The 15,024-nt window shown below is 36.2% G+C and overlaps 1 non-coding gene across 1 annotated transcript; it reads left to right on the top strand.

The window, feature by feature from the left end:
* The first annotated feature begins 12,313 nt into the window (after positions 1-12,313).
* LOC114235734 (U6 spliceosomal RNA) lies at positions 12,314-12,420 on the top strand. The gene has a single exon (XR_003621842.1). It is a non-coding gene; the product is annotated as a U6 spliceosomal RNA (small nuclear RNA).
* Positions 12,421-15,024: the final 2,604 nt, after the last annotated feature.

Genomic DNA, 15,024 nt, shown 5'->3' with positions numbered 1-15,024 from the left:
TCCCACATGCTGCGGAGCAACTAGGCCCGTGAGCCACAATTACTGAGGCTGCACGTCTGGAGCCTGTGCTCCACAACAAGAGAGGCCGCAATAGTGAGAGGCCCGCGCACCGCAATGAAGAGTGGCCCCCACTTGCCGCAACTAGAGAAAGCTCTCGCACAGAAATGAAGACCCAGCACAGCCATAAATCAATAAATAAAAAAAAAAAAAGAAAGAAATGTACTTGTTTAATGAGATGGATGACATTTTACTTGGTCTGGGCTAGGATAAACAATATCTGTTAAGTGTTTTGGACTTGCTCGTAACCTTGGTAAAATAAAAATCAGTAAGTTTTTTTTCCTTGTGAATTGGGGAAGAAAGAGAATGAAAGAGCACGTAGATCTCACTTTTATGATTGCTTAGGGCTCCGACCTCCATATTATAATCACTGATTAAATATAGTAATTTTATATTTTTAAATACATGGTCTCAGCATCTGAGATTCAGTTAAAGAAAATTGTTAGGTTGATAGATTGTGCTTAGACAGTTGAATTTATTTACTTACATAATTGGAACGTAGATTGTATAAGAGTTAGACATTGGCATGATTCATAAAATAGAATATGTATTCCAAAATATTGTTGTGGTACAAAAACTTCCCTTAAATAAAGCCCATTTTCCCACTGATTTCCATTGTAAATATAGAGTTCTGCTGAGAAAAAATTATCGGTCCCGATCTCTTATTTAAGTTATATTAAAGAAATCTTAAATTTCTTACATTTGAGATCAAACATAATCACCTTAAAGCTAGATTTTAATAATCTTACATATATGAAATAATCCAGAACTTAATAATACTCTATTATAGTTAAATTTGAAAAAGAAAACCACCGTAGTGCCAACAATCCTCAATTCAGCAGTTGACCCAAATTTCATACTCATCTTAAATTGCCTTAATCCTTTCATCCTGAATCCAAGATCATTCTTCCACATCATAAGAATGCCCTGTAGCATTTTCAAGTATTCAAACCACTTTCCTATCATTTCATAACATCCCTTTGGGGGAGATATGGCAAGTATTATTATATCATTTGGGCATGAGGAAACTAAAGCGCAGTGAGGTACAATATCTGGCCTCAGGTCACATGGTGATCAGTAACAGAGCTGAGGAGAGAGCCAAGATGTTATCAGCTGCATTCAGTGCCCTTTCCACAAACAACACCAGCTCTCATTTTCACACGGATTCCTTTGCCTATCAGGGCAAATATTTGATTTAGTGTATATTTTAAATATTTCCAGAAATATATGCAATCCATTTTTCAAACTTTCTCTACCAATTTTGTCTCAGACATCTGTATCAAGAACCAAATAAATTGTACTACATGGTACATAAAGTTAGAACCCCAACTGTCTTAATTCTTGCTTGTCATCAGTTGTTAAGTCAAAATGAGAAAATGAATAGATTGTGTTTGCTTCATCCATTCTTTTTCTCAGCTTAATGCTAGGTATATTCAACAGATTGCTAGTTTCCCCTTCAAGGGAATCTGAGCTGCCAGGCACTAGCCACTGACTTGCCCCCTGGAAAAAGAAGCCTGCCCAATGGCGATGAAATGAGAATCTGTTCGGAAAACTATGAGGTTGGAGGGTAGAGGAAAATACAATAAAAAGGAGAGATAGGAGATTGAAAGAGTAGTTGACTCACATACCAGGCAGTGCCCTGTGCCTTACATGGAGAGGATGCTATTCAGGTTCCCTCCAGGGTAAACATAGAGGCTGCCTCTTGACTTGCTTGAGGCTTCGTCTGTATCCAGCCTGCCTAAAAGCTGAGGGACGTCAAAGTCTCTGCACATATGTAACGCAGATACACAGGCACCTCGGGTGTTGTGCACACCAGCTGGACCATTCAACCCTAGAGAGAAGGCCCATAAACTTGGCTACTGAACAGACAAAACAAATATCCACATTCCTAGAGCAGTCTTGAATTCTAAACAGCAGTTAGTCCTAGGTAACTCTGAGAGAGATCTTTCTTATTAATACACATATCCATAATAAAAAGAAGGGGAAAAAACTCCTGTTACTTGATGCAGTTAAAAGAATCTGCTTGTTACAATCAAAATAGCCTACCCTCAGTCACTGGATTTTTTAAGAAGTCATTTCCTGAACAGGACTCTATTTTGATGATATATAGTAGTTTCCCAGAACTTAGTACAAAAGCAGGGCAGTAAATAATTATTGAATGAATTAATTAACACAGTCTTAACTTTTACACTATTATGTATATTCTTTGGGGTTTAGTGTAACAATGAGTACAAGTTAGTTCACCTTATCTCATCCAGAGCATTTTATCAAAAGAGCCATCTTCATAGGTGAATGACTCATAAAAGTAGAGGATAAAATATGTAGGTGAAAGGAGTATCCTATGACAGTGTTCTTTTATCACATTAAGAATCCTACAGGGCTTCCCTGGTGGCGCAGTGGTTGAGAATCTGCCTGCTAATGCAGGAGACACGGGTTCGAGCCCTGGTCTGGGAAGATCCCACATGCCTCGGAGCAACTAGGCCCGTGAGACACAACTACTGAGCCTGCGCATCTGGAGCCTGTGCTCCGCAACAAGAGAGGCCGCGACAATGAGAGGCCCGCGCACCGCGATGAAGAGGGGCCCCCACTTGCCACAAGTGGAGAAAGCCCTCGCACAGAAACGAAGACCCAACACAGCCATAAATAAATAAATAAATAAATAAATAAATAATCCTACAGCTGTGGCAGACAAAAGCATTTTAAGAAATGGAATTATGATATAGAATAGCTTTTAGTGAAGGACATTGGTAGGCCATTTTCTATCCATTTATTTTCATATTTAACATAAGTCTCATAGGATTTTCTCAGTCTGTGACTAAATCACTCTGGGAAAAATACTGGTTTCAGAGCTTAAATGGGTAAATGTTGAAGTGAGAAATAGGTTTCAGGTAAATTTGACAAAGGATTTCAGTGTTTCTGTGTCTGGAAAGGGAATTTTGGAATACTAAGGTCCTGACTTGCTAAAATCCACAAGTTCATATTCACAAGCTTGATGTAAGTTATTGTAACAAGACATGAAAACATAAGAACTTTAGATACCTCAGAGCTAACTAAAAAAAAGAAAGAAACCAAAATATTTTCAGCCTGAAAAGTATGAATAATACCAATTCACCATGAGCAGTAAGGAATGCCCCAGAAATGCAAGAACCTGGCAACATTAGGCAAATTATTAGCATAACGTATTAGGTCAAAGAAGAAAAACAAGTGTCTTTTTTTAAGTAGGTAAATGTATAAATATAGGACAATTTATTTACCTATCTTATTATTCGTTAAAGGACATGGCTTTTCAGTTTGACTCAATTATGAATAAAAATATTATAAACTTATTATGCATTTCATTTTGGTTATATACCTAGTAGTCAAAATTCTCGGTTTTATGATATGTGCATGATCAGATTTCAGAGATAATGGCAGACAATTTCCCAAAATGATTATACCAGTTCACAACCTCATCAGCAGCATTTGAGAGTTCAAGTTGCTCACCTCACCAACACTTAGTATAGTCAACCTTATTAATATTAGCATTTCAGGTAGAATATAATGGTATCTCATTTTGGTTTTAATTTGCACTTTCCTGAGGGCTAGTGGGATTGAGCAATTTTTCATAAATTTATTGGCATACAGTATCTCCCATAGAGGCTGGAAAAGCATTTGATACAATTAAACAATTTCTGATGTTGAAACTCTTCATAAAATAGGGTTGAGGATATGTTCTATTTTGTAAAGAGCTATCTCAAGCAAACTGCATCGGTATGATTAATGTAGAATCATACTCATTAGAATCATGAAAAAGATATGGATTGGAAGGAATTAGCCAATGCACTTGGAAAATAAAAATTAAAGGGTAAAAATAGTGGAAAGAAAGTGATAAAAAATTATTGTTATTTATAAGTTTATGATTACCATAAAGAGCATTAACTGGAAAACACATTAGATCTAATAGGAGAGATTAATAAAGAGCCACTCAAAAATATATATATACATACATAGTTCAGCATGGGGATACATTCCTAGAAATTAGAGCTCTAACTGAACTTAATTATACAGAGTCCTATAGTTCCTATGGAGAAGTATTTTCAGCATTGTACTTAAGCAATTGCCCAATCATCTCAGCTTCTAACAATGTTTAGGATGTCCTTCAAAATGTCAAAAGATTTCTACCAATCTCCTAATCTTCAAAGACAAGTAAAACATTGAACAGACTGAAAAAAGTCAACAACTCTTATTGGATCCTTAAGAGAGATGAGGACACAGGACAAGCTGCTGTTCCCAAGTTTGGAGAAACAGCCACGGCTTCCCAGAGCAGAAAGTGGTGAACAGAAACCACCAAGGGAATCAGTGCTGGAGTAGGAGAACCTGAACCATAACTGACAAATTGCTGGAGGCTCAGTATGAACAAGTCTGAGAGTTAAAAACTTCAGGGGACCCAGTCATGGAGGACCCCACACTTTTGTGAATTTCATCTCCAGGAGCTCAAACATGTTCTCATAATAAATATCAGAGGAAAATCTCATGATTCCAGGAGAGCATTCTGTTCTTAACAAGGCCTGCCCTCAGGAGAAACTAGTTAACCAGAGCCTAACTGGTTGGGGCATTGTCAGAGCCGAACTGACCTGGGGAAAGGAACTATCCAACTCCAGTCAGCTCTAGTCATCTGGTCCCACCTAAGGGGGAGGAAAAAAACTGAGAAACACTTGTGAAGTTCACAGTCCAGAGGCATAGGCTCACTAAAAGGCTGAGAGCTAATCATAGGACTATAGAACACTTCTCCTTCCCCCACACCTCACCACCACATTACTACAGACCAACTTATAGCAGTTCCTTTTATGCAGTACATCATGTCCAGCTATCAAGAAAAAATTAGTAGGCATATTAAAAGGTAAGAAACACAATTTGAAGAGACAGAGCAAGCGTCAGAGACAGACATGGCAGGGATGTTGGAATGATCAGACAGGGGATTTAAAACAACTATGATTAATATGCTAAGGGCTCTATTGAATAAAGTAGATGGCATGCAGGAACAGATGGGCAATGTCAGCAGAGAGATGGAAATCCTAAGAAAGAAGCAAAAGGAAATGCTAGAGATAAAAAACACTTTGACAAAAATGAAGAATGCCTTTAATGGTCTTATTAGTAGGATGGCCACAGCTGAGGAAAGAATCTCTAGGCTTGAAGATATGTCAATAGAAACCCCCCAAACTGAAAAGCAAAGAAAACTAAGACTGAAAAAACCCAGAATATCCAAGGACTGTGGGACAACATACACATAATGAGAATACCAGAAGGGAAAGTAAAAGAGAAAGGAGAAGAAGAAATATTTGAAACAATAATGACTGAGAATATCTCCCAAATTAATGTCAGACACCAAACCACAGATCCAGGAAGCTCAGAGAACACCAAGCAAGATAAATGCCATAAAAAAAGTACACCTAGGCATATCATTTTCAAACTACAGAAAATCAAAGATAAAGAAAAACTCCTGAAAGGAGCCAGAGGAAAAAAATACCTTTCCTATAGAGGAACAAAGTTAAGAATCACATTTGATTTCTGCTCAGAAACCATGCAAGCAAGAAGAGAGTGGAGTGATATATTTAAAATGTTGAGGAAAAAAAAAAAAAAAAACCCACCAACTTAGAATTCTCTACCCTGTGAAATTATCTTTCCAAAGTGAAGAAAAAATAGACTTTCTCAGACAAACAAAAATTGAGGGAATTAGTTTCCAGTAGACCTACCTTGCAAGAAATGTTAAAAGGAGTTCTTCAGAAAGAAGAAAAATAGTAAAGGTCAGAAACCCATACATACATAAAGAAAGGAAGAGCACCAAAGAAGGAATAAGTAAAGGTAAAATAAAAACTTTTGTTTTTCTTATTCTTAATTGATCTAACACATAAAAATTTGTTCAAAATAATAATAGCAAAAATGTATTTGGTTACATTGCTTATATATAAGTGAAATGAATGACAACAATGATACAAGGGACAGGAGGGAGAAATTAGGATTATTTTATTATTTTAAGGTACTCACACAACCTGTGAAGTGGTATATTGTTATCTGAAAGTGAACTTGGATTAGTTATAAATGTATATGGTAAATTATAAGGCAACCATTAAAAAATGTTAACACAAATTACTAATATCAGAAATGACATGGACATTAAAAGGATAATAAAAGAATACTATGAATAACTTTATGCCCACAAATTTGATTACCTAGATTAACGGGATCATTTTCTTGAAAGACACTTGCTACCAAAACAAACACAAGAAGAAATAGACAATCTGAATAAGCTTATATCTATTAAATAAATTGAATTAATAATTAATAACCTTCCAAAACAAAAAGCACCAGGCCCAGATAGGTTCACTGGTGAATTCCACCAAAGTTTCAAGGGAGAAATGATACCAATTTTGTACAATTTCTTCCGAGGGGTAGAAGCAGAGGAAATACTTCTTAACTCATACAATGAGGCCAGCATTATACTAATACCAAAACCAAAGACATTACAAAACAAGAAAATTACAGACCAATATCTTTCACATACATAGATGCAAAAATCCTCAACAAAGTATTAGCAAATCAAATCCAACAATGTCTAAAGAGAATTATACACCATGACCAAGAGGGATTTATCCCAGGTATGCAAGGTTGGCTCAATATTTAAAACAAATTAATGTAATCCATCTCATCAACAGGCTAAAAAATAAAAACTACTGATGATATCAATAGATACAGAAAAAGCATTTGACAAAATCCAACACCCATTAATGATAAAAATAAAAAACAACCTCATAGTAAACTAAGAATAGAGGAAAACTTCCTTGACTTCATAAAGATTATCTACAAAAAAACCTACATCTGGCATCATACTTAGTGGTGAGAAACTCGAAGCTTTCCCACTAAGATGAGGAACAAGGCAAAGGTGTTCCCTTTCACCACCCATTTTCAGCATCATACTGGAAGTTCTACCTAGTACAACAAGGCAAAAAAAGGAAACAAAACATATACAGATTGGAAGGCAGAAATATAACTGTCTTTTTTACAGATGACATGATCATTGTTGTAAAAAAATCTGAAAGAATCTACCAAAAAAAAAAAAAAAGAATTCCTGGAACTAATCAGCAATTATAACAAGTTTGCAGGGTACAAGGTTAATATAAAAAAGTCAATCACTTTACTGTATATCAGCAATGAACAAGTGGAATTTGCAATTAAAAACATAATACTATTTACATTAGCATCTCCAAAAATGAAATACTTGGGTATAAAATCTAACAAAATATGCACAAGATCTGAATGAGGAAAACTACAAAACTCTGATGAATGAAATATAAAAACTAAATAAATGGAGAGATATTTCTTGTTCATGGATTGGAAGACTTAATATTGTTATGATGTCAGTTCTTCCCAACTTCATATATAGATTCAATGCAATGCCAATCAAAATCCCAGCAAGTTATTTTGTGGCTATCAACAAACTGATTCTAATGTTTATATGAAGAGGCAAAAGACCCAGAATGGCCAACACAATATGGAAGGGGAAGAACAAAATTGGAGAACTGATACTCCCCAACTTCAAGACTTGCTATAAAGCTATGATAATCAAGACAGTTTGAAATTGCCAAAGAATAGGCAATTTGAAATTGCCAAAGAATAGGAAAAGAATTGCCAAAGAATAGGCAAACTGACGTTTGACAAAGGAGCAAAGACAATAACATGGAGCAAAAATAGTCTTTTCAACAAATGATGCTGGAATAACTAGACATCCACGTGAAAAAAAAAAAAAATGAAACTAGACACAGACCTTACACCCTTCACAAAAATTAACTCAAAATGGATCAGAGACCTAAATGTAAAATGCAAAACTGGGGGGTTCCCTGGTGGCTCAGTGGTTAAGAATCTGCCTGCCAATGCAGGGGACGCGCGGGTTCGAGCCCTGGTCTGGGAAGATCCCACATGCTGCGGAGCAGCTGGGCCCGTGAGCCACAATTACTGAGCCTGCGCTTCTGGAGCCTGTGCTCCGCAACGAGAGAGGCCGCGATAGTGAGAGGCCCATGCACTGCGATGAAAAGTGGCCCCCACTTGCCACAACTAGAGAAAGCCCTCACACAGAAACGAAGACCTAACGCAGCGATAAATAAATAAATAAATAAAATTAAAATGCAAAACTATGAAACTCCTAGAAGATAACATAGGGGAAAAAAGTAGATGCCCTTGGATTTGGTGATGACTTTTTAGATACAACACCAAAAGCATGATCCATGAAAGACATAATAAGCCAGACTTCATTAAAGTTAAAAAAAATCTGCTCTGCAAAAGACAATGTCAAGAGAATGAGAAGACAAGCCACAGACAGTGAGAAAATATTTGCCAAAAGTACATCTAATAGAGGACTGTTATCCAAACTATATAAGGAACTCTTAACACTCAATAATAAGAAAACAAACAACTCAAAAATGGGCCAAAGACCTTAACAGACATCTCTCCAAAGAAGATTACAGATAGCAAATAAGGATATGCAAAGATGCTCCACATCATATGTCATCAGGGAAATGCAAGTTGAAAAAACAATGAGATAATACTACAAACCTATTAGAATATCCAAAATCCAGAACACTGACAATGCCAAATGCCTATGAGGATGTGGAGCAACAGGTACTCGAATTCATTGCTGGTGGGAATGCAAAATGGTACAGCCACTTTGGAAGACAGTTGGGCAGTTTCTTATAAAACTAAACACACTTTTACCATACGATCCAGCAGTCACGCTCCTTGGTATTTACCCAAAGAAGTTGAAAACTTATGTCAACACAAAAATCAACACACGGCTGTTTACAGCAGCTTTATTTATAATTGACAAAACTTAGAAGCAACTAAGATGTCCTTCAATAGGTGAATGGATACATAAACTGTGATCCATCCAGACAGTGGAATATTATTCTAGGCTGAAAGGAAGTGAGTTATCAGACCATGAAAAGACACGGAGGAAACGTCAATGCATATTACTAGATGAAAGAAGTCAATCTGAAAAGGCTACAAACTGTATGATTCCAAAACTATGAAGACAGTGAAAAAACCAGTGCTTGCCAGGGGTGGGGAGAGGCGAAGGAATGAATAGGCAGAGCACAGAGGGTTTTTAGGGCAGTGAAGATACTCTATAAGATACTGTAATGATGGATACATGTCATTATACATTTGTCCAAACCCACAGACTCTACAACACCAAGAGTAAACCCTAATATAAACTATGGACTTTGGGTGATAATGATTGTGTAGGTTCATTGATTTTACCATTTCTGGTGGAGGATGTTGATGATGGGGGAAGATGTGAACGTGTGGGAGCTGAAAGTACATGGGGAAATCTCTGTATCTTCATCTCAATTTGTCTGCAAACCTGAAATTGCTCTTAAAAAACAATTTTAAAAGAAGCAAATCTTTTAAAATAAGGGGCCAATTTAAAAATAAGTTTAATTCATGTTGAAAATCAGATGTTTTATTAAAATTAATTCACTTCCCAAAACATGGAGATCAAATAGAAGGCTTGAAAATGGAAAGGATGGGAAATTCAATATTATAAAGATATGGATTTTCCCTAAATGTGACCATGAATGTTAGAGAATGACCAAGCTCTTAGAGAGTTACAATCACTTATCCAAAAATAGATGCTTTAAGACAGGACACACAGCAGTAAGCAGGCTTCCAAGGCAAGAGACAACTCTCTAGCTGTAATATAACAGTATTCATAGTCACTACCAATTGTTTCTAGTATTGTTCATCTGACAAGGCATGAAAAATATGGTTATCGTCAGGGTGAGAAAGACGATTAATCTATCTTAAATAAATGAAGTCTTTCCTCCAGGGAGATGTAAGGTAAACAGGAAGCATTTCCAAATGAGTCAGCTAAGGTGTCTGAGGAGAGGGTCGGCACTTGAAAACAAGACTTTGCCTTCCTAGGTGGAAGCATTATTATTGTTTGCACTAAACATAACACCCCTTTGCTTACCCAGAGCACAGATACATCCCCAGCAAGACTGGACATCTTTAAACACACCAACCTCTTCAGGAGGATAGAGTACTAGACAGAGAATGATTGCTCAGGGTCTCTCCAAACTTTCCAATGGGTTGAAAGAGCCAAAGTACCAAGGAGAGGACCTGAGTGACTTCAGAGTCCTTTGCTGTAAGATCTTCTTCCCCAGTCAAACGATAAGCATCTGTAGGGTTTTTGTTCACATTGATATGCACAGCAACTGGCCATTATTACTGAGTTATAGCTAATTTAGGTTCTGGTCCTGATATAAGTTTTTTTTAGAATAACTTATTTCAATAAAAAAATCTCCCTGTTTTTGCTTAACCCCAAATCCCACATTACCACAATAATATGCATAACTGTGAAATTCATAGTCTGAAACAACTGAAATAAATTGTACCCCTCCACATTTTACATCCAGTCATCCCCAGACCTCATATATCTTTAAATTGTAAATGGTAGAATAATTTTACCAGTATGAATTTCATGGTGGTTAATAAATAGACATTTAATTTTAAACACTCTTGATTGAGTTCTTGACTCAACCCTGTTTTAAATAACATTAAAATCTCCTAGGAGCTTTTATCATGTATGGCAAGTCTCAAGACCCACGCTATATTTTGGGGAGGGAATATTACTACTATGAAATTTAAATTTCATTAAAATGAGGTAGGGGGCGACTTCTTCCTATCTTTAAGAAAAAAATTCTGGTAAAACCTTCTCCACTACCACAAAGAAAGGGGGCTGAAACAATAAAAACATTACACATGTAGCAGGAAGAAAACTTGTTATTAAAGGCCAGGTTGGCAGAAAGTAGTTTCCAGTGTAAACCAATAAAATGAAAACACTCTGCCACCTCTCCTGCCTGAAATCAACCAAAAATAACAAGGAGTACAAGAAAAATCTTCACAGTTGCTGGAAAAGCCCTAAAACTCTGAACAAGCCTACATGAAGAAAGCCTGGGCAGATGATCCCCCGTCAGAGAAAATGCTGGTAGAGCATTCCTGCTCAGCACATTTGTGACAGAGGTGTCAGAGCTCGGAGTTCTCTGAGGCCTGAAGCCCTGAGGGGCAAAACAGCCTCCTTCAGAAGGAGAGGTGGTGTCCCAGCTGCCTGGAGAACCTCTCTGACCTCCTTTCACAACGTGGCAGGGGAATCGTTCAACCAGCCAAGTACAAACACACCATTTCTCTAAGAAGCAGGCTATCAGTGTGGCCTGTGGAGATAAAACCTTGGATGCCTTGCAGACCCGAGCTGCCAATTTTTATAAGCTGAAGAGTGGTGAAAGCTAAGCCAAAAGTAAGGATATGGGGAACTTAGATTACATGGAGATTCATGAAAAAGCAGCGCAACTTCTCCTAACCTGGGTTAGAGTCATGCCACAGGGCAAAGTGCCCATAAGAACGCTTTCACAAAGCAGCACCTCATCATGCAGCTCCTCCTCAGGTGCACGCCCTGGCCCCCTCACCCCTACTAGACTGGGAGTAACTCCATTCAAAAGAGGATTAATCAAGAAAGGACCAGCATAAAACACAACAGAAACAGGAGGGAAAAGAGCATGGCGTGAGAAAGGTAGATAACAACCACATACCAGAAAGATTATACTATGAAAGATCAATACAGATTTTTTTAATTAAAAAGAATGTTTATACACACACACACACACACACACACACACACACACACATACACACGTCTGGAATATAAATAGAGAAAGCTACAAGAGCTCAAAGAATGGCTCCAGGCTTCTCCACAGGGACACTGACTTCTTCAATAATTTTCAGAAGTCACCAGGGAAAGAAAATGCCATGTACTAATTTTATACCCATACAAATTATTGCTTAGCATAAAGGCAACACAGAGATACCTTCAAATATGGAAGAAGTCAAGAAATGTACTTCCCATGAGCCCTTTCTTGAAAAATTTGCTGTACAGGGAACTTTAGCTATCAAAGAGCTGAATGAAGAAATGATTGGGGAAGGAATGATGTGACCATTAATATAAATGTAGAACAAAAGCTAAACAATTGTGGAAACTATGGCCACTGGATGTATACTGTAATGACTCAACTAAATAAAAGTGGTAGGAGGAAGCAAGGAGAAGATGAGCAGTAATTATATAAGTATATTCATTTTTCCATCTTTCACAGTGGGAAGAAATGAAATTTTTTTAAAAATCTGTTCAATCAAGTAATAGAGGTCCAATGTGTTTGAAAATAAAGAGGTAATCATTGTGCTCGCTTCAGCAGCACATATACTAAAATTGGAACAATGCAGAGAAGTTTAGCATGGTCCCTGTGCAAGGATGACATGCAAATTCGTGAAGCATTCCATATTTTTCAGCAACATGGATGGACCTACAGATTGTCACACTGAGTGAAGTAAGTCAGACAGAGAAAGACAAATATCATATGATATTGCTTATATATGGAATCTTAAAAAAAGGGCACAATGAACTTATCTACAAAACAGAAATAGTTACAGATGTAGAAAACAAACTTATGGTTACCGGGGGTAAGAGGGGGCGAGGGATAAATTGGGAGATTGAGATTAACATATACACACTACTATATATAAAATGGATAACTAATAAGGACCTACTGTATAGTACAGGGAACTTTACTCAATACTCTGTAATGGCCTATATGGGAAAAGAATCTAAAAAAGAGTGGATATAGGTATATGTATAACTGATTCACTTTGCTGTACAGCAGAAACTAACACAACATTGTAAATCAACTATACTCCAATAAAAATATTTTAAAAATAAAATAAAATAATCAAAAAAGAGGTAATCATTAAAATAATTAATAATTTAGCCAAACAAAATCAGATGATAAAGTAGAAAGAGAAATGATATAATCCCATTTACATAAAGATTTTAAAACAGGCAAAATTAATCTGGTGATAGATTGTCAGGAAAATTAGTTTCTGTGGGATTACTTTTGGCAGGGTACTAATTAAGAGAGGTCAAGAAAATGCCTTGTGGGATCCTGGTGGTCACATATGTAAAGAATCATCAGTCTCTACACCTAATATGTGTGTGCTTTACAATATGCATAACTCAATAGTTTTTTTAATTTAAAGAAGTTATGTTTAAAAACTTATTTTACTGAATCACTTTGCTGTACAGCAGAAGTTAACACAACATTGTAAATCAATGATCCTTCAATTAAAAAGTATTGAAAAAAATTATTCAGCCAAAACTAAAGAAATAAGAAAAATTGAAGAGAAGAAAAATACTTTAATTTGCTCTTCTAAGCCTAAGATAGTCATGTAGACATGAATAGAAATATAGAGGAACAAAATGATATACTTTATAGGTTTAACTAAAGTATATATATGAAACTCCATACTCTGTAATAAAGAATATGGTTTTGCTTTAAGTGCTTATGGGACATTTATAAAATTGATCATACTTTACACTCCAGAGATTATCTCTGGTGTCATAAGATGGTGGTGCATCCATCAGCCTTGATCTCTGAGTCACCTTGTGGAGCAAAGTCCCACCCCACACCCACCTGAACCTATCGAACCACACTGACATGAAGTCTGAGCAAGAAGAGAAAACCGTAATTCAAAAAGACACATGCACCCGAATGTTCATTGCAGCACTATTTACAATAGCCAGGTCATGGAAGCAACCTAAATGCCCATCAACAGACGAATGGATAAAGAAGTTGTGGTACATATATACAATGGAATATTACTCAGCCATAAAAAGGAACGAAATTGAGTCATTTGTTGAGACATGGATGGATCTAGAGACTGTCATACAGAGTGAAGTAAGTCAGAAAGAGAAAAACAAATATCGTATATTAATGCATGTATGTGGAACCTAGAAAAATGGTACAGATGAGCCAGTTTGCAGGGCAGAAGTTGAGACACAGATGTAGAGAATGGACATATGGACACCAAGGGGGGGAAACTGCGGTGAGGTGGGGATGGTGGTGTGCTGAATTGGGCGATTGGGATTGACATGTATACACTGATGTGTATAAAACTGATGCCTAATAAGAACCTGCAGTATAAAAAAACAAACAAAACAACTAATACTAAACTTTCATTGGGTTATTTGTATGGAAATATGTTAATATAAATGTTTCAGACATTACATGAAATTTCTAAAAATCTTATATTTGTATTTGTATGGAAATATGTATGGAAATATGTTAATATAAATGTTTCAGACATTACATGAAATTTCTAAAAATCTTATATTTGTATATGTATGGAAATATGTTAATATAAATGTTTCAGACATTACAGGAAACTTCTAAAAATCTTATATGTTCTGGTATAATGTTATAAGTAATAATCCTAGTTATTACTTTAAAATGTATATCTCAGAAATAACTAATTTTCTTGTCAACAGCATTATTTTGAACTTTCATCAAATCTTTAACCATGGTCATTTTTAAGTCTTTTGTCATTTACAGACAGTTCTGGGTGTACTCTGATGATTTTGCAAATATGTTCCTATAAAAGGGTTTCATCTTCAAGAAATTCATGGAAAAGACTCTGACAAGTACAGGTTTCTGGTAACTGACTGTACTGCTGAACTGAATGAATAAGCATTTTCAGAACTCTAATGAAAAACTGATGAACTCATAAAAGTGCTAACAAAAGATCAAGATGAAAAAAAAAATTAATTACATGGGACTGAGTGAACTGATGAGGATGAGTATAATTTTTGTGACTTTCTGTCCGAATTAAAAAAAAAAAAAATCCCACAAGGACTCAGAGGCAAAGAATATACAAATCAATTTTCACTGCAAAGTAAAGGAGCTATCACAGTGGAGGATTACTGGACTGAATGTCAATATTATGACATAGTATGAGTGTGTTTCATGTTTGGTAATTGCAATCATTGTTGCTTTTGTTGTGGTCATCCATGTACAATGCTTGGTGTCAGTCTATTTATCTCTTGTAAAAATAAAATAC

Source organism: Balaenoptera acutorostrata, chromosome 13 (genome assembly GCF_949987535.1).
Source record: "Balaenoptera acutorostrata chromosome 13, mBalAcu1.1, whole genome shotgun sequence".
Taxonomy (NCBI): Eukaryota; Metazoa; Chordata; class Mammalia; order Artiodactyla; family Balaenopteridae; genus Balaenoptera; species Balaenoptera acutorostrata.
The sequence above is the reverse complement of the archived record's forward strand: the minus strand, read 5'-3'. Positions and strand labels throughout refer to the sequence as shown.